The sequence below is a fragment of the Oncorhynchus mykiss genome, chromosome 2, assembly GCF_013265735.2.
Source record: "Oncorhynchus mykiss isolate Arlee chromosome 2, USDA_OmykA_1.1, whole genome shotgun sequence".
In the NCBI taxonomy this organism is placed as follows: domain Eukaryota; kingdom Metazoa; phylum Chordata; class Actinopteri; order Salmoniformes; family Salmonidae; genus Oncorhynchus; species Oncorhynchus mykiss.
In genome coordinates, this window is record NC_048566.1 from 55,241,111 (window position 1) to 55,263,410 (window position 22,300).

Genomic DNA, 22,300 nt, shown 5'->3' on the forward strand with positions numbered 1-22,300 from the left:
TATTTTACACAATCCTTGGTATCCATAGTTGGTATCCACAACCCGAGGAAATAAACATAAAGACACAATTGCACTCTGAGTAAAATCTATAAAGTTGAAACAGAATTCTGAAATTCTTTTTTTTTTTTGTGCATTTTTTTAAACAAACTCTATGTGGATAATATTGTATAAAGTTATATAAAATCAAACATCAATATTTTTTATTTTATTTCTTGTTATTTGTATTTCAACTAAATATTTAGTAGAGTTGCCTTGTTATCTCATATCAAGCACAACATACACGTGTGCATTTTGATAGCCAAATATCATTAATGTAGCTGTGTCTCTTTTTGCTGCTACGTATTTAACATATATATATATATAACCATATTGTGCCTGTCATGCCAATAATCAAATTATCCTAGGCATCGAGAGTCATTCACCAACATCCCCAATCCCCTTTAAAATCCAGTTCCGGTTCTTCTCAGCTAGTAGTGTACCTCCCCTAGCGGTTCAGTCCACAAAGGCTCTTATTCCTGAATTTGCAAATGACTCGTTCTGCTTGTTGGTTACATTGTATTCGCTCCCCTCAGCATTGAAAGATAAACAGCCATTAAGATATTAGAGATTCAGCAAAATCAAGTCCAGTAATAAAACTGGTGGAAACCACCGGAATATCGGAATTTACAATTCGGACTACAGAAAGGATGTGCTATATTTCCAACCATGCTTGAAACTTAATTTGAAATGCCCATCGTAACCGGTATATTTCAATTTTTTAACAGGATCTCAACGTGTGTGATGGCTGCAGTCCAGTGAATTGGCATTTCCTTTTCTCTGCTGTTGGGATTTCTTGGGAGCGCGTTGATTGATTTGTCTGTGAATTTCAGCACGTTGGGGGTCATCAAAGTGCTTTTACCTTTACTATCAGGATCTATGGAGTGTACATAAACATTCGTTGGATTGGTGTTGGCAAGTGGGGTAAGTTAACAACATTAAGTTTATACGAGTGTAGGAATGTTTTCGATAACGTTACTTTAGAAACGCGGGACGTAAACTAGCGCGCGAGCTAGCGTCCTTAGCTAATGCTAACCTGGAAAGGGCGCTATAGCTAGCTAACACTTAGCTTATCTGGCTAACAACTGCTTTCGCGAACCCCTCTTTGTCTGAAGACCCAGGAGGAGCAGCTATTTCAACACAAGCACCCATGAGTTATTCGGCTCTTGTCCTAAAATGGTATTAGCTAACGTTAGCCATAGCTAGCAAATTATCCTAAGAAGTGGACATTTAGGAAATGTCCTAATGCAATGTGTGCATTTTAGGGAATAACGTTTAACCGCCTTCTATTTTCATTTTAGCCATTTAACTAGCCGTTTTAAAGAGTAACGTTAATTGTTAACTTTAGCACCATATATAGCTGATCCTTTCAATTTGCTAGTATGGCTGTTCTATGCCAATGCTTGTACACTTGTCCTCTGTTTCCCTAGGAAGTGACTTGATGATATTGCTATCCAACATTAGTTGGCTAACAGGGTGTCTGTCATAAACCAAGCTAGTGTGTGTTTATAGTAGGTTGGCTCAGCCTTTTGCAAAGAACTTAATGATATGCAGTGTGCGAGAGCATATGTCACAGTATTTGCCTGGACAGCCATGCCACCTGACGCTAGAAGGGCCAGGGTAAGTGGGTTCCTAGACTACTTAACATGTTCCTTTTAGTCGCCTTCAGACTTCTCTATATTTGATTGGATGACTCAAGTCAAGAGGCGTAGTGAAATCGCAATCAACCATCACATTTTATTCAATGCTATATTTTTTTGTGATAACAATGCAAGGCAATCTGGTTATTGTTACAGTCCTGGCTCTCCCAAGGGAACTAGCTTCCTTGTAGCAGTGTTTATGGTTGCAGATTTGCTGTCCTGAGTTTGAGCCACACTCATAGACGTATTTTGGTGGGGTTAGTGTAACGAAGCTGACATCGATAAGAGTGACCAATGACTGTTCCCCCAATAATGACTTTTTTTTATTTTTACCATTGGCCATGGCTGCTCGGGTTCCTGGCACTACACCGTCTCCCCTGGATTGTTACAGTATAGCGGTGCGTGGGTAGAATCACTGGGGAAGCCAAGCCAGGGGGAAAAATGCCATATTACAACCTATGTGTTGTGGTAATTGTGTTGTTTGCTCTAGAACCTGTTAGTTCATATGCCTTGCCACTATGATATATAGGCCTAAGGCTGAGACAATAAGAAGACAGTGGCAGAAAAAATTTAACCACACCTTTATTCCATCAAAAAAACAGAGCAACATTTGTCTGGTTATAAGTCCACAAAATGTTTATATATCTCAGTTATATGACCTCCACAGCATGGTCAAGCAAATTAACGTTTCAGACATTTTCAGACTCCTAAGCAGCTTTTGATTGAGAACCACAGTTATAGCAACAAAAAAAACAGGAGCTGCCTCCACTATTTCAGCACCATTTCAACTTCAACACCATAAAATCACCTATGCCTTGTCTAATACAGTGACAACTAAAAGCTACCAAAAACGATTTAGTCCAATCAACATAAGCGAAATATGATGTGGCTGTCCATGGTTCTGATTTCTATGTGTGCGTGTTCTCGTTCAAGTAGAAAAAAACATGTAGACTACTTGTAGAGAAACGCCAATGCCATCCTCCTCTCTTTCATGTTGACGAAACGGTCTGTGACTCTCATACTTGTAGTTTTTGTTGTCCTAGGCTACCTGGTTAAAATGCTTGCTCGCTAGCCTAACTTCCTGTCATGGTCAATGATGAGCCGGCTAGTCAACATTAGCATTCTACATCTAGCTACATGTTGGAGGGGCACAATGTATGAATTTATGGTTGTATCAGAATCACTGTTATAATCTTTGACCAACACAGAGAATTAAGTAAAACCACAAGTCCAAATCCCCATATCCATCCATGGCTAATTTAGGAAAGGGAACCATTTAACTAGCTAGCTATCCACCGGACACTCACACACTCAATTACACTCACTTACAGTCACGCATACAGAATAGATCTCTCTACTGTCGAGAACCTCCTATAATTCAATATGTTTTTGTGTATCTTGGTCTACATGTTTATCTATGTTTCCAACAAGCAATAGGAAGATGGCAGAACAGGGATGTTGGGGAATAATAACATCTTGTACGGGATCTCGGTTTCATAATCATGTGAAACCTCAATTACTATGGAAATACTGGGTTGTGTTTTTCTATGATAATGATGTTTAATGCAACTATGATGTTGATACAATATGGATTACAATTATCATCCTGAATATTAAGACTACACCTCCTTCATGTTACACACGGACACTCAACCATGCAAATTGGCTGCGTTCTTATTTATTTGCACATTATAGTCTTGCTCTTATCCAGACACTAAACTTTAACTAAATCACATCCAATATCACACACATCAACCTACTCCGATCTACTACACACATAATATCCTGACTCAATTTTCTAACATCTGTGGCATTGGCTCAACAATGTAATATATTATAAAAAATGAAGCAAACTGGATGGAATATGGAGAAAAATACACAATTCTTCCTGAATCTTCAAAACAGGAAAGCTATCTAAGATAATTTGCAGCAACTCTTTTTATTATTATTTCATAATAATAAAAATGGTAAAGTTAACAAATCCTCAATAAGATTAGTGCCAAGGCCAAATTACAGAGGAATAACTTTGAGGATATTAAATCCTTTCAGTCTGGAAAATCCAATTTTATTAGTCACATACGCCGAATACAACAGTGAAATGCTTACTTACGAGCCCCCAACCAACAATGCAGTTCCAAAAAATATGGACAAGAATAAGAGGAAAGTAACAAGTAATTTAAGAGCAGCAGTAAAACATGAATAGCGAGACTATATACCGGGGGGTACCGGTACAGAGTCAATATGCGGGAGCACCGGTTAGTTGAGGTGAGGTGGGAGCAATGCAAATAGTCTGGGTAGCCATTTGATTAGATGTTCAGGACTCTTATGCCTTGGGGTTTGAAGCTGTTTAGAAGCCTCTTGGACCTAGACTTGGCGCTCAGGCTCTGCTTGCCATGCGGTAGCAGAGAAAACAGTCTATGACTAGGGTGGCTGGAGTCTAGGACAATTTTTACGGCCTTCCACTGACACTGCCTGGTATAGAGTTCCTAGATGGCAGAAAGCTTGGCCCCAGTGATGTACTGGGCTGTTCGCGCCATCCTCTGTAGTGCCTTGTGGTTGGAGGCCGAGCAGTTGCCATACCAGGCAGTGATGCCACCATGCTCTCGATGGTGCAGCTGTAGAACTTTTTGAGGATCTGAGGACCCATGCCAAATCTTTTCAGTCTCCTGAGGGGGAATAGGTTTTGTCGTGCCCTCTTCAAGACTGTCTTGGTGTGCTTGGACCATGTTAGTTTGTTGGTGATATGGAAACCAAGGAACTTGAAGCTCTCAACCTGCTCCACTGCTGCCCCGTCGATGAGAATGGGGGTGTGCTCGGTCCTATTTTTCTTGTAGTCCACAATCATCTCATTTGTCTTGATCACGTTGAGTTAGAGTTTGTTGACCTGGCACCATGCGGCCAGGTCTCTGACCTCTTCCCTATAGGCTGTCTCATCGTTGTCAGTGATCAGGCCTACCGCTGTTGTGTCATCAGCAAACTTAATGATGGTGTTGGAGTCGTGCATGGCCGTGCAGTCATGAGTGAACAGGGAGTGCAGGAGGGGACTGAGCACGCACCCCTGAGGGGCCCCTGTGTTGAGGATCAGCGTGACAGATATGTTGTTACCTACCCTTACCACCTGGGGGCGGCCCATCATGAAGTCCAGGATCCAGTTGCGGAGGGAGGTGTTTGTTCCCAGGGTATTTAGCTTAGTGATGAGCTTTGAGGGCACTATGGGGTTGAACGCTGAGCTGTAGTCAATGAATAGCGTTCTCACATAGGTGTTCCTTTTGTCCAGGTGCGAAAGGGCAGTGTGGAGTGCAATAGAGATTGCATCATCTGTGGATCTGTTGGGGCGATATGCAAGTTGGAGTGGGTCTAGGGTTTCTGGGATAATGGTGTTGATGTGAGTCATGACCAGCCTTTTCAAAGCATTTCATGGCTACAGATGTGAGTGGTACTGGTCGGTAGTCATTTAGGCTGGTTACCTTGGTGTTCTTTGGCACAGGCACTATGGCGGTCTGCTTATAACATGTTGGTATTACAGACTTGGACAGGGAGAGGTTGAAAATGTCAGTGACACTTGCCAGTTGGTCAGCGCATGATCACTGTACATGTCCTGGTAATCTGTCTGTCCATGCGGCCTTGTGAATGTTGACCTGTTTAAAGGTCTTACTCTCGTCGGCTGCGGAGAGCGTGATCACACAGTCTTCCGGAACAACTGGTGCTCTCATGCGTGTTTCAGCGTTATTTGCCTCAAAGCGAGCATAGAAATAGTTTAGCTTGTCTGGTAAGCTCGAGTCACTGGTCAGCTCCCGGCTCCCGGCTGTGCTTCCCTTTGAAGTCTGTAATTTTTGAGGATCTGAGGACCCATGCCAAATCTTTTCAGTCTCCTGAGGGGGAATAGGTTTTGTCGTGCCCTCTTCAAGACTGTCTTGGTGTGCTTGGACCATGTTAGTTTGTTGGTGATATGGAAACCAAGGAACTTGAAGCTCTCAACCTGCTCCACTGCTGCCCCGTCGATGAGAATGGGGGTGTGCTCGGTCCTATTTTTCTTGTAGTCCACAATCATCTCATTTGTCTTGATCACGTTGAGTTAGAGTTTGTTGACCTGGCACCATGCGGCCAGGTCTCTGACCTCTTCCCTATAGGCTGTCTCATCGTTGTCAGTGATCAGGCCTACCGCTGTTGTGTCATCAGCAAACTTAATGATGGTGTTGGAGTCGTGCATGGCCGTGCAGTCATGAGTGAACAGGGAGTGCAGGAGGGGACTGAGCACGCACCCCTGAGGGGCCCCTGTGTTGAGGATCAGCGTGACAGATATGTTGTTACCTACCCTTACCACCTGGGGGCGGCCCATCATGAAGTCCAGGATCCAGTTGCGGAGGGAGGTGTTTGTTCCCAGGGTATTTAGCTTAGTGATGAGCTTTGAGGGCACTATGGGGTTGAACGCTGAGCTGTAGTCAATGAATAGCGTTCTCACATAGGTGTTCCTTTTGTCCAGGTGCGAAAGGGCAGTGTGGAGTGCAATAGAGATTGCATCATCTGTGGATCTGTTGGGGCGATATGCAAGTTGGAGTGGGTCTAGGGTTTCTGGGATAATGGTGTTGATGTGAGTCATGACCAGCCTTTTCAAAGCATTTCATGGCTACAGATGTGAGTGGTACTGGTCGGTAGTCATTTAGGCTGGTTACCTTGGTGTTCTTTGGCACAGGCACTATGGCGGTCTGCTTATAACATGTTGGTATTACAGACTTGGACAGGGAGAGGTTGAAAATGTCAGTGACACTTGCCAGTTGGTCAGCGCATGATCACTGTACATGTCCTGGTAATCTGTCTGTCCATGCGGCCTTGTGAATGTTGACCTGTTTAAAGGTCTTACTCTCGTCGGCTGCGGAGAGCGTGATCACACAGTCTTCCGGAACAACTGGTGCTCTCATGCGTGTTTCAGCGTTATTTGCCTCAAAGCGAGCATAGAAATAGTTTAGCTTGTCTGGTAAGCTCGAGTCACTGGTCAGCTCCCGGCTGTGCTTCCCTTTGAAGTCTGTAAAAGTTTGCAAGCCCTGCCACATCCGACGAGCATCAGAGCCGGTGTAGTACAATTCAAGCTTTGTCCTGTATTGATGCTTTGCCTGTTTGATGGTTCGTCGGAGGGCATAGCGGGATTTCTTATAAGCTTCTGGGTTAGAGTCCCACTCCTTGAAAGCGGCAGCGCTTGCCTTTAGCTCAGTGTGGATGCTGCCTGTAATCCATGGCTTCTGGTTGGGGTACGTACAGTCACTGTGGGGACGACGTCATCAATGCACTTATTGATGAAGCCAATGACTGATGTGGTGTACTCCTCAATGCAATCTGAGGAATCCCTAAACATATTCCAGTCTGTGCTAGAAAACCAGTCCTGTAGTTTAGCATCTGCTTCATATGACCACTTATTTATTGATCTAGTCACTGGTATTTCCTGCTTTAATTTTTTCTTGTGAGCTGGAATCCGGAGGATAGAATTATGGTCAGATTTTCCAAATGGAGGGCGAGGGAGAGCTTTGTACGCATTTCTGTGTATGGAGTATAGGTGGTCCAGAGTTTTTTTTCCCTCTGGTTGCACATTTAACATGCTGATAGAAATTTGGTAAAACAGATTTAAGTTTCCCTACATTAAAGTCCCTGGCTACTAGGAGCGCCGTCTCTGGGTGAGCGTTTTCTTGTTTGCTTATGGCGGAATACGACTCATTCAATGCCGTCTTAGTGTCAGCCTCTGACTATGGTGGTATGTAAACAGCTACGAAAAATACAGATGTAAACTCTAGGTAGATAGTGTGGTCTACAGCTTATCATGAGATACTCTACCTCACACAAGCAATTGCTTGAGACTTCCTTAGATATCGTGCACCAGCTGTTATTTACAAAAAATACACATTCCTTGTCTTACCAGATGCCGCTGTTCTATCCTGCTGTTATAGCTTGTAACCAGCCATCTGTATGTTGACAGTGTCGTCGTTCAGCCACGACTCCGTGAAGCACAAGATGTTACAGTTTTTAATGTCCCGTTGGTAGTTTAATCTTCTGTGTAGCTCATAATGTTATTCTCCAAAGATTGCACGTTTGCTAGCAGAATGGAAGGAAGTGGGGATTTATTCGATCGCCCTCAAATTCTCTGAATGCAGCCTGCCCTTTGGCCACTTTTTCTCTGCCGCCTCTTCACGCAAATCACGGGGATATGTGCCTGTTCCTGAGACAGCAGTGTATCCTTCGCTTCGGGCTCGTTAGAGTCGTGAAAGGGAAAAAAAGGATTCTGCTAGTCCATAGTGAGTAATCGTAGTCCTGATGTCCAGAAGTTATTTTTGGTTATAAGAGACGGTAGCGGCAACATTATGTACAAAATAAGTAAAAAAAATAAGTTACCAACAATGCAAACAAAAAAAAAGACAACAGGTTGGGGACACGTAAAACGTCTGCCTTCCTCTTCGGTGCCGTCTTACAATGGCTTGATGGCGTGGAGGTATATCAAGCCTTTTTTGATATAGTCAAAGCTCCATTATTAGCTTGTTTGAACTACTCCTATAGAAATGGTTGTCTGTCAGGTATTCAGCAGGAAGGTCTTACTTCACTATTATTAAAACAATACCCGGGTGATAAAGATCCAGTCCATCTAAAAAACTGGAGACCTGTTATAGATCAATGTTGTGATGTAAAAATTATACTGAAATGAATAGCACTCAAAAGGTTTTACCGGGTATTGTTCATCCTGATAAGACATGTTTTTTTACATGGACTTTGGAGAAAATATATGACAACTACTAGAAATAATAGACAAACATAAAACATCTAAGAAGCCAGTCCTGGTGTTCATAGCAGATGTTGAAAAGGCCTTTAACCTTTTCAGGCGTAAGTTCAAAATATCTCTACCGGTCGCCCCAGCGCGAGTAGTTTTATGCATGTGATGTCATAATGCACTCGCTGTTAAAAAATGTGATTGTTATGCAACAGGACAGTTAACCCATGCTGCCTGCTAATTATCTATAGGGTATGTTTCAAGTTGTCAATTTCAAGTTATTTCCGAACAGTTTCAATTTAGGTGTGTTCCTCCCTATTAATTCACATAGAAGTAGCACATTTCACTATTGTGGACAGTTTATGTTTGAGGCTTTACTGAGCCGGACAAACTTCTCTCTTCGAGGAGAGCCCAAGCACTTCCCTAGTGTTTCCGCAGATCAAGTATGCAGACATTTGCACAGTCTTGCACAAACTGACACATTTTCTGGCTGGTGCTTGTATTGCCATCATTGTTGTTTTCCTTACAAATAATAACTGTGTGCTTTCCTATCAAAGTAAGTGCCTTATTTTCTCTATATCGTGTTGTCGTTTCTACTCTAGCATACAGTATGTATGTATGAAGCATAATGTATTTACACTTTTATTCACGTTTTCAAGAACTGGTGACAAATAAGACATTCCGATTATTACAAAGATGGCAATAGGCACCTATGATGCAGGTGTAAAATCATTTTTTGAAGGTTGTACTGATTACGATGAGCTAATGCTAAGCTATTTGCCAGCTATGTGTGGTGCCATGTTTGTTGACATTATACAATGCGTTCTGTGTGTCACGTAAACATCTGTCAGACCAAAGATGTGATAATGAGGTGTAGGAATGGTTCTCTCTTCTTTCAAATAAATGTCCGGAAGTTAATGATCGTAGACGACACACCCCCTTCATCATGCATACTACAAACAGACCAAACTCATCTTGTCTCCTATTATTATCTTTGGTTGACGCGAAAAAACAAACAAACTACCCATTGTTGGATTACTTTCAAATTTTAGAAAGTGTTGTACTCAATGATTTAGATCACTGTTGAGCTCACCAATGATCTGATGAATTGTAAATAGTAATTGCTATTAGCTAATTCATATTATGGTTTCTGTCAGCCAAGAGTTCTCCAAATATGACCACTTGTGCTACGTTAATCTTTCCACAGTTAGCACTAGGACTAATGTAGACTACATTTTCCAGGTTTGGTTGATTGTGTTATGCTGTCGTTTCTTCTGTGAATTACTTTGTAAGGACCGTGTTTGTGCAAAATGTTTCTGAAAAAAGTGTGGCCAGCTCAAATTTAGACTTTTGCTTCAATCAAAACTGGACGTTCTAAATAAGTGTTCTAATCACACCGGTTTGAGCGCACGCTGCAGGGAACGCTGGTGAATGATCACACTTGTTTGTTGGTATGTGTGAAAAGGTTTATAATGTAAGGCTCGGTTTTATTTATAAATGCCTGGATTAAGTTTTTTTGGTGAGTCTCTTATTCAATGGGTAAAAGTAATGTATCACAACCCCAGGTGTAAAATAGTAAATAGTGGTTACTTCTCAGAGTTTTTTGAACTTGTCAAGAGGGGTCAAACAAGGGTGTCTGCTGTCACCATATCTATTCGTTATGGCCTTTGAAATGATAGTTATTAGATTAAATAACAACATTAGAGGATTAGAAATCCAAGGCTTAAAAACAAAGGTGTCTATGTTTGCCGATGACTCAAGTTTTATATTAAGCTAGATCCCTGTGAAGCTTTTAGAAAAGTTATCTAGGTCTTCAATGAGACATACCGCAAGGTAATGTAAAAGTTGTATTTTAAAGATCCAATATGTAGTATGAAGATCCAATACGTAATATCATAATAAGGTTTTATTTTTAGTCCAATGTCTCATTGAAGACCTAGATAACTTTTCTGGCCTCTGGACTAAAACCTTATTATGATATTACGTATTGGATCTTCATATTACATATTGGATCTTTAAAATACAACTTTTACATTACCTTGCGGTTTACCTATAAAATGGGCTGACGTCGAAGTAGACATACTTGGTATTAATATCACAAAATATATAAATGAGCTCACCACAGTGAATTTCAGTAAAAATAGACAATATTCTGCAACCATGGAGAGGTAAATACTGGTCTATTTATGGAAACATTACACGGATTAACTCCTGAGTCATATCTCAGTTTACTCTCTTACTAATGGCGCTGCCTACTCCTGATGATTTAGTTTTTTCTAATCATATGAGAGAAATATATTTACATTTATCTGGGATGCTAAACCAGACAAGATAAAGCATGCCTATCTATAATGAATAGGAATTTGGTGGGCTGACATTATTAAACATAAAAGCACTAAACCTCTCTCTAAAAGCTTCACTTATTCAACAGTTTTACTAGTAGATTACTAAGAGAAACTCAACCCTTGTTTAAAAATGACCTTTGTGCAGATTGCCATTTTTCGTTTTTGATTAATTGAAAATGAAATCTTGTTCAAAGTATCTATTTTTCAAACAAGCAATGCATAGCTTATATATACAGGTGTGTGCCTATCCAAATTGTGTCCAATCAATTGAATTTACCACAGGTGGACTCTAAGTTGTAGAAACATCTCAAGGATAGTCAGGGGAAACAGGATGCACCTGAGCTCATTTCGAGTCCATAGCAAAAGGTATGTTTTTATTTTTCATACATTTGCAAAAATTTCAAATCTGTTTTTGCTTTTTCATTATGTTTATTTTTAATGCATGCACATTGCAGCTTTATTTTAGAATAAGGCTGTAATGTAACAAAATGTGGAAAAAGTAAATGGGTCTGGATGGTTGGTGGTTGTAAGCTTGGACCGGTGGCCGAGAGGTCGCTTTAACTTGGTGGGAGATCTGTCTGTGCCCTGGTTGCTCTTGTAGGTCGCTCTGGATCGGAGTGTCTGCTAGATGACTGAATGTAATGTACATGTTGAGTGGCTTTACTGCAGGTAGATTGTATGTAAACAAAAAAAAGAAGCTATCCACCAGAGGACAACCACACAACGGGATGCAATTCTGTCAATTATGTTTTGCTTTTGATGCGATTGGTGTGAAGCCAAATCCAAACGGGCTTCCGTTGACCCTTTTTTATTGGTGCTCTTGGACCATTCGCAGTTGCACTAACTCAGTTTAGCTAACTCAGTTTTTAGCTATTTATTTTTTCTATATTTTTATCAAGGGAGGCCAAATGCTCGCTGTCTTCCTTTTCATTTAATGCTATGGGCGGGCAACAATGTCATACTCTTTTTGATCAGACAGCATGAGATGGATTGACTACATATACAGAGACAAATGTTTTCCTTTGTTCTTGGTCATTTCTTTTGGGGGAAGCCTGGCAACCATGAATACACATCACTGATGTGTCTACTTGTGGTCTTCTGTAGCTCAGTTGGTAGAGCATGGCGCTTGCAATGCCACAATAGTGGGTTCGATTCCCGGGACCACCCGTATGTAAAATATATGTACACGTAAGTCGCTTCGGATAAGTCTTCTAAATGACATATCACTGTATAAAAAGTGAAATGTTTTGTTTGCTCTCTTGGCCCACTCTGTCATTTTCATTCTCCCTGCAGCTGTTCAATGGCTCTGAGCTGGTAATTCTAGGCTATTCATTTATTTTTTATTTTTTACTACATATGTGTAGAGAATCCATTCAGCCTAGTTGACATCAACAGCAGACACACAATTCAATACAATTATTGTAAAGTTTTGAGAAATGCTTTATTTGTTCCTCATGTTGCAATTTGTTATTTCCCAAGTCAAACAATGTTTGAATTAAGTGGCATGAAGCATATTTTGTTGATGCAAAATAACATCACCATAATGACCTTTAAAACATTGTTATGCTCAAGTGCTTGCAATGGCAGATCAAGTTCCAGACTAGCTCTGTTTCATTGTTAAAAAATAAAAACTTCCAAAGGTATTTGTCTTTGAACTGATGTATGTCCAATTACCTCCTGGATCATCTGTGCTAAGTGGAATTGAAGGAAAAGGCAGATGTTTGCTTACTAGGCGACTTGTCTATTTGTTTACCGTGAACTGTGATACCGCCCACTCACACCTCTCATTGTTGAGATGTTGCTGTGAGTTTGCAATCCTGTTTGAATCGAGAATAAAAAAGGCCACACGTGAAGGTATGAGGGCCCACACATGTAGCTATTGAGTTCTAAACCATTTCCTCATTATTATTTTTGGACATGGATATTAACTTATTTGTTGTAGTCAGAGATCATCAGTGAAAAGAGAGTAACTTAAGTCCTTTAGGGCTATTTCTGTCATTGTAGAAATGTATTCTCCACCGTATCCATCCTCAAAGTGAAAGCAGACTTTATTCTCAGAGGGTGAACCGCAACCCTTAGGCCTATACCTAGATGTAGGCCCTAAGCTGAATAGATTTCAAAGTAATGTAGGAGTAGCCTATTTCCCTAGACTCCTCGCCTTGCTGTTGTTTGAAAACCATTTCAGAGACACTTTGAATTCAAGACATTTACGAAAGTACATCATAGTTGCCTATGTTTTCACTCTTTTTCCTCTTGTTTATGATGGTCTTTGTCAAAGGGTCTAAACACTTCTCACTTACAAATGGAACCATTGCAACAGCACAATAATTCATGAACACAGCCTAATGTTTGTAATTGATTTGTATAAAAAAAATATACAATGTAATTTTCTGCATTTCTAATCCCCCATATATTTTGGGGGTTAATATATATTTAAATACATACATACATACATACACACACACACACACACACACACACACAGTGGGGAGAACAAGTATTTGATACACTGCCATTTTTGCAGGTTTTCCTACTTACAAAGCATGTAGAGGTCTGTCATTGTTATCATAGGTACACTTCAACTGTGAGAGATGGAATCTAAAACAAAAATCCATTAATTAGTTTGCATTTTGTTGCATGACATACAGTGGGGCAAATAAGTATTTAGTCAGCCACCAATTGTGCAAGTTCTCCAACTTAAAAAGATGAGAGGCCTGCAATTTTCATCATAGGTACACTTCAACTATGACAGACAAAATGAGAAGAAATTAATCCAGAAAATCATATTGTAGGATTTTTAATTAATTTATTTGCAAATTATGGTGGAAAATAAGTATTTGGTCACCTACAAACAAGCAATATTTCTGGCTCTCACAGACCTGTAACTTCTTCTTTAAAAGGCTCCTCTGTCCTCCACTCGTTACCTGTATTAATGGCACCTGTTTGAACTTGTTATCAGTATAAAAGACACCTGTCCACAACTGCAAAAAGTCACACTCCAAACTCCACTAGGGCCAAGACCAAAGAGCTGTCAAAGGACACCAGAAACAAAATTGTAAATCTGCACCAGGCTGGGAAGACTGAATCTGCAATAGGGAAGCAGCTTGGTTTGAAGAAATCAACTGTGGGAGAAATTATTAGGAAATGGAAGACATACAAGACCACTGATAATCTCCCTCGATCTGGAGCTCCACGCATGATCTCACCCCGTGGGGTCAAAATGATCACAAGAACGGTGAGCGAAAATCCCAGAACCACATGGGGGGACCTAGTGAATGACCTGCAGAGAGCTGGGACCAAAGTAACAAAGCCTACCATCAGTAACACACTACGCCGCCAGGGACTCAAATCCTGCAGTGCCAGACGTGTCCCCCTGCTTAAGCCAGTACATGTCCAGGCCCGTCTGAAGTTTGCTAGAGAGCATTTGGATGATCCAGAAGAAGATTGGGAGAATGTCATATGGTCAGATGAAACCAAAATATAACTTTTTGGTAAAAACTCAACTCGTCGTGTTTGGAGGACAAAGAATGCTGAGTTGCATCCAAAGAACACCATACCTACTGTGAAGCATGGGGGTGGAAACATCATGCTTTGGGGCTGTTTTTCTGCAAAGAGACGAGGACGACTGATCCGTGTAAAGGAAAGAATGAATGGGGCCATGTATCGTGAGATTTTGAGTGAAATCCTCCTTCCATCAGCAAGGTCATTGAAGATGAAACGTGGCTGGGTCTTTCAGCATGACAATGATCCCAAACACACTGCCCGGGCAACGAAGGAGTGGCTTCGTAAGAAGCATTTCAAGGTCCTGGAGTGGCCTAGCCAGTCTCCAGATCTCAACCCCATAGAAAATCTTTGGAGGCAGTTGAAAGTCTGTGTTGCCCAGCAACAGCTCCAAAACATCACTGCTCTAGAGGAGATCTGCATGGAGGAATGGGCCAAATACCAGCAACAGTGTGTGAAAACCTTGTGAAGACTTACAGAAAACGTTTGACCTCTGTCATTGCCAACAAAGGGTATATAACAAAGTATTGAGAAACTTTTGTTATTGACCCAACACTTATTTTCCACCATAATTTGCTAATAAATTCATAAAAAATCCCACAATGTGATTCTTCTGGATTTTTCTTCTCATTTTGTCTGTCATAGTTTAAGTGTACCTATGATGAAAATTACAGGCCTCATCTTTTTAAGTGGGAGAACTTGCACAATTGGTGGCTGGCAATACTTTTTTGCCCCACTGTACATATTTTTTCCTTTATTTCCCTCAAACACTAGCACCCCTCCCCCAATTGGAGTAAACTATTAAACAATACCACTTAGGATTCTACTTCCGGCTTTTACATACTATATACATTTTACAGACATAATCTATTTTACAATAGTTACATTTTGTTTGTTTTTAGTCCTATTTCTGATGTCCGTCCAGTTTTATTTTTATTTGCCATATATTTGTAACTGTGCTATTTCACAAAAGTAAATAAAAAAATCTCTACCCAGCTATTTTGCAGTTTATATGGCACAGCTGTCATTTTTTGGTCCTTAAATGAAACTGGTATATATTTTTATTGATCACAATTTTCTTTTACATTTTATTTGTCTTTAATGCAGGGCCGACACATGTCCCTTCCACTTGCCTCTTCCATTTTTGCGGTGATGCTGCAATTAGTTGGTTGTAATTTTGGGTAGAGCAGACAGTTCCACATTTCCATATGTGACATAACTCCACCAATCCTATTTGTGATATCATTTACAAAGATTATCCCTTTAAAAAAAATTGTTATCGAAAAATATATATATTTTTTTATAGTTTATCCACTATTTTGTTCTGTCTTTTCAGGTGGATTAAACTGAAATTGTAACCAACTTTCTATGGCTTGTTTAAAAAAGAATGCTCTTTTTGAGATTTCGTTTTCAAATAACCAAAATTGTGCGTTTGTAATCGGTATAAAGGGAAAAAGGCCATTCTTGAACATGGGGGTGAGACATTCTTACTAATTTACTAGAGAACCATTTCGAATTTTAGGATAACTTTTTTTGTATGACTGATGCCTTTTAGGTCTAATGCTTTAATATTTTGTTAATTTCTGCACTCCAAATTCATATTCATTACATAGATAGGCCCTTTTAATCTTGTCTGGCTTGCCATTCCAAATAAAAATATTCTATTTTTGCTCATATAATTACAATAACTGGTTGCTGAGTGTAGGCAAAACTATAAGCAAATAGGTAAACTGTGATATGACTAAAGAGTTAATCAGGGTGATTTTTCCACAAATAGACAGGTATTTTCCTTTCCATGGTAGCAAGTTCTTATTTATTTTTACTAACTAAAACTAAAAATGTATTGGAGTGAGAGAATTTCTTTCTTTCGGGATACGTATACCGAGTATGTCCACATCCTTGTCAGACCATTTTATTGGTAAATTACACGATAATGTAAAAGTTGTATTTTTTTGTGATGCAATACGTAATATAGTACACATAATTTGGTTAGAGAGGTTAGAAAAAGTATCTAGATCCTCTATGAGGCTGTGGAGGGATTCATCACCGAACATTAACACTTGTGTTTTTAACCTTTCTAGCGGAACCCTCGACAACATTCCGCTCAAAAGGCAGCGTGCGAAATTCAAAAATATTTTTTAGAAATGTGTAACTTTCACACTTTAACAAGTCCAATACAGCAAATGAAAGAAACCTCTGTTATTCTACCCATGGTATCTCTTGGCTAAGACCCAAGTGGCCTCTGGATGAGGAGGTTTGTTGTCAGAGGAACAAGGAAACTGAATTTGCCCAATATCAGGGCATATCTCTTGGCCCCCATTCTGATAGGGAGACCAAAGAACAAGCCACTAACGTTTTGGAATGTCGGGCCAGTGCTGAGCCTCCTTTTGTCTCTAGTTTTGTTATCTGGGATCTGCCTGTCAGCTCAAAGTTTTAGTGTGGTCCATAAGGGCTTCTGCTACCCAAATTTCCCTGCTAAGCCCTGGTGTTCTTAGCTCTGAAATTCTGTTCTCTTGTCAAAAACAATTCCCTGCCTGGCTCTGAACGAGGCAAGGCGATTGTACCAGATATCCGTTCCCTTTTGGGTTACCTGAGGTAGAAAACGGCTCTGAAAAAAGCAACCCTGGGCTTGTGTATCTCCAATCCATTAGTCACAGCAAATTGAATTTAGGATGAGAAGGATATATATATCTGTGTAATCAGACTAGCATTTCAATTCCCAATGCCCACAAAGGCCTTTTTGAGAAGACCTTATTTGAAAGACTAAGTTGTTTTCACTGCAGAGCCGAGCTAACTGGAGAGTGGGGTGCAGCCTAAATTCTGCATACACTTTTCTCTGAGCCTCTGTTGGAGTAGGCTACAGAAAGGAAAAAGGCTGTTGAGAAAGCCTAGATGAAGCCCTATTGAAGTGACTAGGATATGTAGGCTGATATGCAATCAATTGCAGATAGATTTCCAGATGATTTGCAAAGCAGCATACTGGAAGGAGTTGTTGACACTTAAAAAGCCTAGAAACTGGCATTCCCATGGCGTGACACATTTTCTCACCGCAAACCTAGTTGAGAAATCATCCAGTGCATGCAATCAGACTGGCAATTCCTATACAACATAGGATTGAGGATAAACAATTCTATTTGTGAAGCTTTCATTTACAAAGACTTGAACAAAAAGCAAGCTTCCATTTCCCACAGGACTTCCCCAGTGAACAGATAATTTAAAACGTTGGTTACATGACAGAATGTAGGCCTTGCCTAACGCTAACAGCATTAAAAGTTCTCTACTTGTTATGACAGCCGTGCATTACATTGTATGCTAATAGCCCATGGGACTGTGGTTTATTTTTTGTATGGGCCTCACCATTTTATTGTATTTGCCATTTGACTTTTGATAAAGTTTACACTCAAAATCAAATCAAATCAAATTTATTTATATAGCCCTTCGTACATCAGCTGATATCTCAAAGTGCTGTACAGAAACCCAGCCTAAAACCCCAAACAGCAAGCAATGCAGGTGTAGAAGCACGGTGGCTAGGAAAAACTCCCTAGAAAGGCCAAAACCTAGGAAGAAACCTAGAGAGGAACCAGGCTATGTGGGGTGGCCAGTCCTCTTCTGGCTGTGCCGGGTGGAGATTATAACAAAACATGGTCAAGATGTTCAAATGTTCATAAATGACCAACATGGTCGAATAATAATAAGGCAGAATAGTTGAAACTGGAGCAGCAGCAAAAGAAGCATTAGGTCTAAATGGGTTATAAAAAAGGTTGAGGTGCGCCAGCAGTTTTGCACCTCAACACCTCAATGGCCTCCCAGCTCCAAAACCCTTTCTCACCAATAAAAAGAACGAGACAATAATCAATATTTTTCTATAAATGGACCAATAAAATTTGTATTTTGTCTACTATAGGCTATGTTACATAGCCATAGGCTTACAAAGAGGAAGTGTTTTTGGGAAGTGAGACTCCGTCTTCAAATTATGGGAATTTTCAGTCCTGTCTTAGGCCTACAAGGTTTTCTATCTAGGCCAAGTCCTAACCTAGAAAATGCTTGAGGCTAAATGATGGAGACATTTTTGGATGTTTGAATTTATTCAGTAGGCTAAATAAGGTTTAACTAGGGCTTTAAAAGGATGGTAGAATGCTGGTCCCCTAACGGTTTCCCTTCTGATAAATTTGCCAAGTGGTATGTTCTGTCTTGGTCACAAATTGAATCATTATTTTGTTGTTGATTTGAACATGGCTCTTTTTAACCCCATGCTACACCCCTACATAGATCGAGAAGGACATAATCAGGAATGTATTAAGTGTTGTGCCTCTACATGTCGTTGGTACTGAATACTAAACTGTGCTACTGACCAGTATACCTTCACAGAAGATCAGTTGCACTGGAATGAGCCATCAAACAAGATAGAATCTATGTGCACAAGGCGACTGACTGCCCGAGATCCCAGAAAGGGCAAGAGCTGAGGTAGTACTTAAAGCGAGCCACAACTTAAACCCAACTCGGAAAGTTCACGATGCCCATTAAGTGTGACAGTTCATAAAGCATTCCTAAAGCGGATATAAAGTTGAGGCATAATTATGACATGATTTCATGATGTGTTCTGCATGATGTAGAACAAATCATGTGTTATGACGTGTGCAAGGTGGTGACATTTTGATATAATATCTGAGCCAGAAAGAAAAGAGAGCCTGTTGAGCAATAGCCTATAGGATGCGTCGGCTTTCTGTGTCATTATTAATGTTACGGTGCGTGAATGAGGACCCAAAAGCGAATTAACGTAAACAGAGCTTCTTTAATAACAAAACAAAACGTAGGCTCAGATGGACCGGCAGGTTCCGACAGGACAGGACAAGGTTGCAGCAAACATGACGATAGTCTGGTTCAGGCATGAACAACACAAACAAGAATCCGACAAAGACAGGAGCAGAAACAGAGAGAGATATAGGGACCTAATCAGAGGGAAAAAGGGAACAGGTGGGAAAAGGGGTGAATGAGGTAGTCAGAGAAGATAAGGAACAGCTGGGGGAAAGAGGGACAGAAACGGTAACCTAGTACGACCAGCAGAGGGAGACAGGGTGAAAGGAAAGGACAGAAAGACACAACATGACAATACATGACAATTAATTTGGCTAGGCCTGTGCATTCATTCATAATTTAAGCTAGGTCTTATTTCAGTCTGGTTTCTTACGTGTATTAAAAGGTTACGGTAAGATTATACATCACACACATTCGAAATAGCATTATTGTTCATTTTGTTCTTACCAGGCTTTAGATTAGTAATTTAGAAGACTAAAGAGATGCTGCAATGCCAAATGTTCTTTCTGTGTTTTCAGGGTGTTTTCACACTTGTTCCCTTTCAGCCAATTTTTGCGGGTCGCTTAATTGTTTGTGCAGTGTGAACATGCCAAAGGGACTCGGACCCCTCGAGTCCCGACACAAACCCGAACTGAGACATCTCAGGAGTCTGTGATTCGTTTCCCTTTTTTAGTGCAATGAGAACACTGCTCTCCAGGTTATTTTATCATTATTTCCACACCAAGTACTATAAGCTACTCTAACACCGTTTCCCCTGCCGTAGCCATAAACTAAAAAAAGACGATTTGCAGGTTGGCGGTACAATTTTGAGTATAATTAAAGCATTATTTAATCTGCAATTATTATTTTGCCATTTATCCAAAATGTATGTCGTGACATCCCTGGCTGTCCGATAACCGGTTCTGATAGTATGGCTTGTCCTGCAATGTGCATGTATTTACCCGGAGTGCATTGAGTAAATGTTGGAAAAAGGATATTGGTTATTTTCTAAACATGGCAATGGGGATGCAAAAACAACTCGGACCACAAACATTTTAAAGTGAACTGGCAATGGAGCTGAGTCCTGATTCAAAGGCTAGGGCAGTGTGAATACAAAGAGACCTGAGTTTTTGCTTTTTGTTCACCCCAGTGTTCACTGACTGAGAGTGCTTCTTTTTAAAGAGGACTATATGTGAAAACACCCTGAGTTCGATTCACTTGAATTCCGTCGTCCAGTGCCCTTTTTTTAGGGCAATATGAAACCAATGTTCCCCAGGTTCGCTTGTCATTATTCCCTTACCACATACTGGACTACTGCAACATTGTTTCCCCTGCCATAAACCTTCAAATTGGTGCCAAAAATAGAGAAGATGATAATGTGCAGGTTAATGGAAAAATGTGTACTGTTTTTGGATATTGATTAGCGATTGTAAAGGATGCACAGAAATTCCTAAATATGTGTGCAGGTTTTAGTTCAGATTATTTGTTTGCAATATGTGATATATACGCTAAGAGAGCTTCATAAGCTGTTTATTCCATTGTGGGGTTTGAATAGTGTTAGAAGACAACATATTTGATGAGAAACACAACATATGGTACAAAATCAATTCTAGCTCCTAAAGGGACAGTAGACTACATTGCATTTGGAAAGTATTCAGACCCCTTCCCCTTTTCCACATTTTGTTACATTAGTCTTATTCTAAAATTGATTGAATCAATTTTTTCACTCATCAGGCTACACACAATACCCCATAACAACAAAGCAAAAACAGTAGTTTAAAAAAAAGGCTAATTTATTAACAATAAATAACAGAAATACCTTATTTACATAAGTATTCAGACCCTTTGCTATGCGACTCGAAATTGAGCTCAGGTGCATCCTGTTTCCATTGATCATCCTTGAGATGTTTCTACAACTTGGAGTCCACCTGTGTTAAATTCAAGTGTGAATACAAAGAGAACAGAGTTATTTAACTTTTTTATTTTTTTATTTTATTTTTTTACCTCAGTTCACTTTAAAGAGGACTTTGTGAAAACCAACTTTTATCTTAAAGCTGCAAACGCCTATTGATTTTAAGGACTTGGCAAGGCTTTCTTTTTATGGAATGGATGACACTTTCTGGGTCATTTGGGCTTAAGCTATTTCCCCATATTCTGTGGTTGTTCTTGTTTGAGTACTTTTGACAAACCATTTTTGTAACGTTTTACTTAACTATATCACAATTACATCCTTGCCATCTAGGTGTCTGAGACTTGTTTCCTTTGTGCTTTAAATAGCCCACTATTTTAGTCTGGAGCTCTCTCGCTCTTGCCTTAGCAGTGCTGACCTGTATGCCCCTGCGCTTGAAGGGAAGGTAACATTAACATAACCAGTTATAACATATGGATTTGCGTTAGTTAATGCATCAAAAGTACCAATGCAAAGTTAAAACTCACTTTTCTATTTTTGTATTTATTATGTAAATCTGATCGGAACCAAATCAGATTTCTGAAGTCAGAATAGATTTTTTGGGATGATATGTCAGTAAGGGCTCCCGAGTGGCGCAGAGGTCAAAGGCACTGCATCTCAGTGCAAGAGGTGTCACTACAGTTGCTGGTTCGATTTCAGGCTGTATGACTTCCAGCCATGAATAGGAGTCCCATAGGGCTGATTTGTATCAATCGCAGGGCATTTGTTTTGTAACTCTGCAATCACATGGAGCGGAGCCTACACGGTACATTGTACAGTACAAAAACACTGCGAGCCAAACACCGGTCTCTTGATAGGTGACTACTTGAATTTAAAGGCAACTACACCTTCCGCAGTTTTTTAAATTATTGTTCCCAGACCTCAAAAATGTTCTCCTGATGTGGTTTAACACTAGAACCTCTGGGCCTCGAGGGACACCTCTTCAAACTAATGAGCAGTCATTCTGACTGCAACATTCTAACATTGTAATTAATACATTTGTTTTTGCAGCAGCATATAGGAATCATTTGGTTGTGTTTATAAAGGCATTGGGTGACATTACAATACGATTTTTATTTTATTTCAAATAACACAATAGCATTTTCATTAGTTTGTTACTGTAGGCTATATGTAAAAACAAAAGCACATTCAAGTATTCAATATATTTTATTCGTGGAGTGCCTTTGTTCCAACACATGCTTTATGTTTCATAGTTGTAACATGGTAACATTTTTTTTTAATTACATAATAAAATCAATACCCCCCTAAACACCAAGATGCACAGTCA

The 22,300-nt window shown here is 40.0% G+C and overlaps 1 protein-coding gene across 1 annotated transcript in view; it reads left to right on the forward strand.

Annotated features, from left to right (window-relative positions):
- Positions 1 to 289: 289 nt before the first annotated feature.
- znf609a (zinc finger protein 609a) overlaps positions 290 to 22,300 on the forward strand; it is a 184,909-nt gene continuing 162,898 nt past the window's right edge. Inside the window, exon 1 of the mRNA XM_036950793.1 lies at positions 290 to 960. The gene's annotated coding sequence lies outside the window, so the exon portion shown is untranslated. The remainder of the gene's footprint in view (positions 961 to 22,300) is intronic.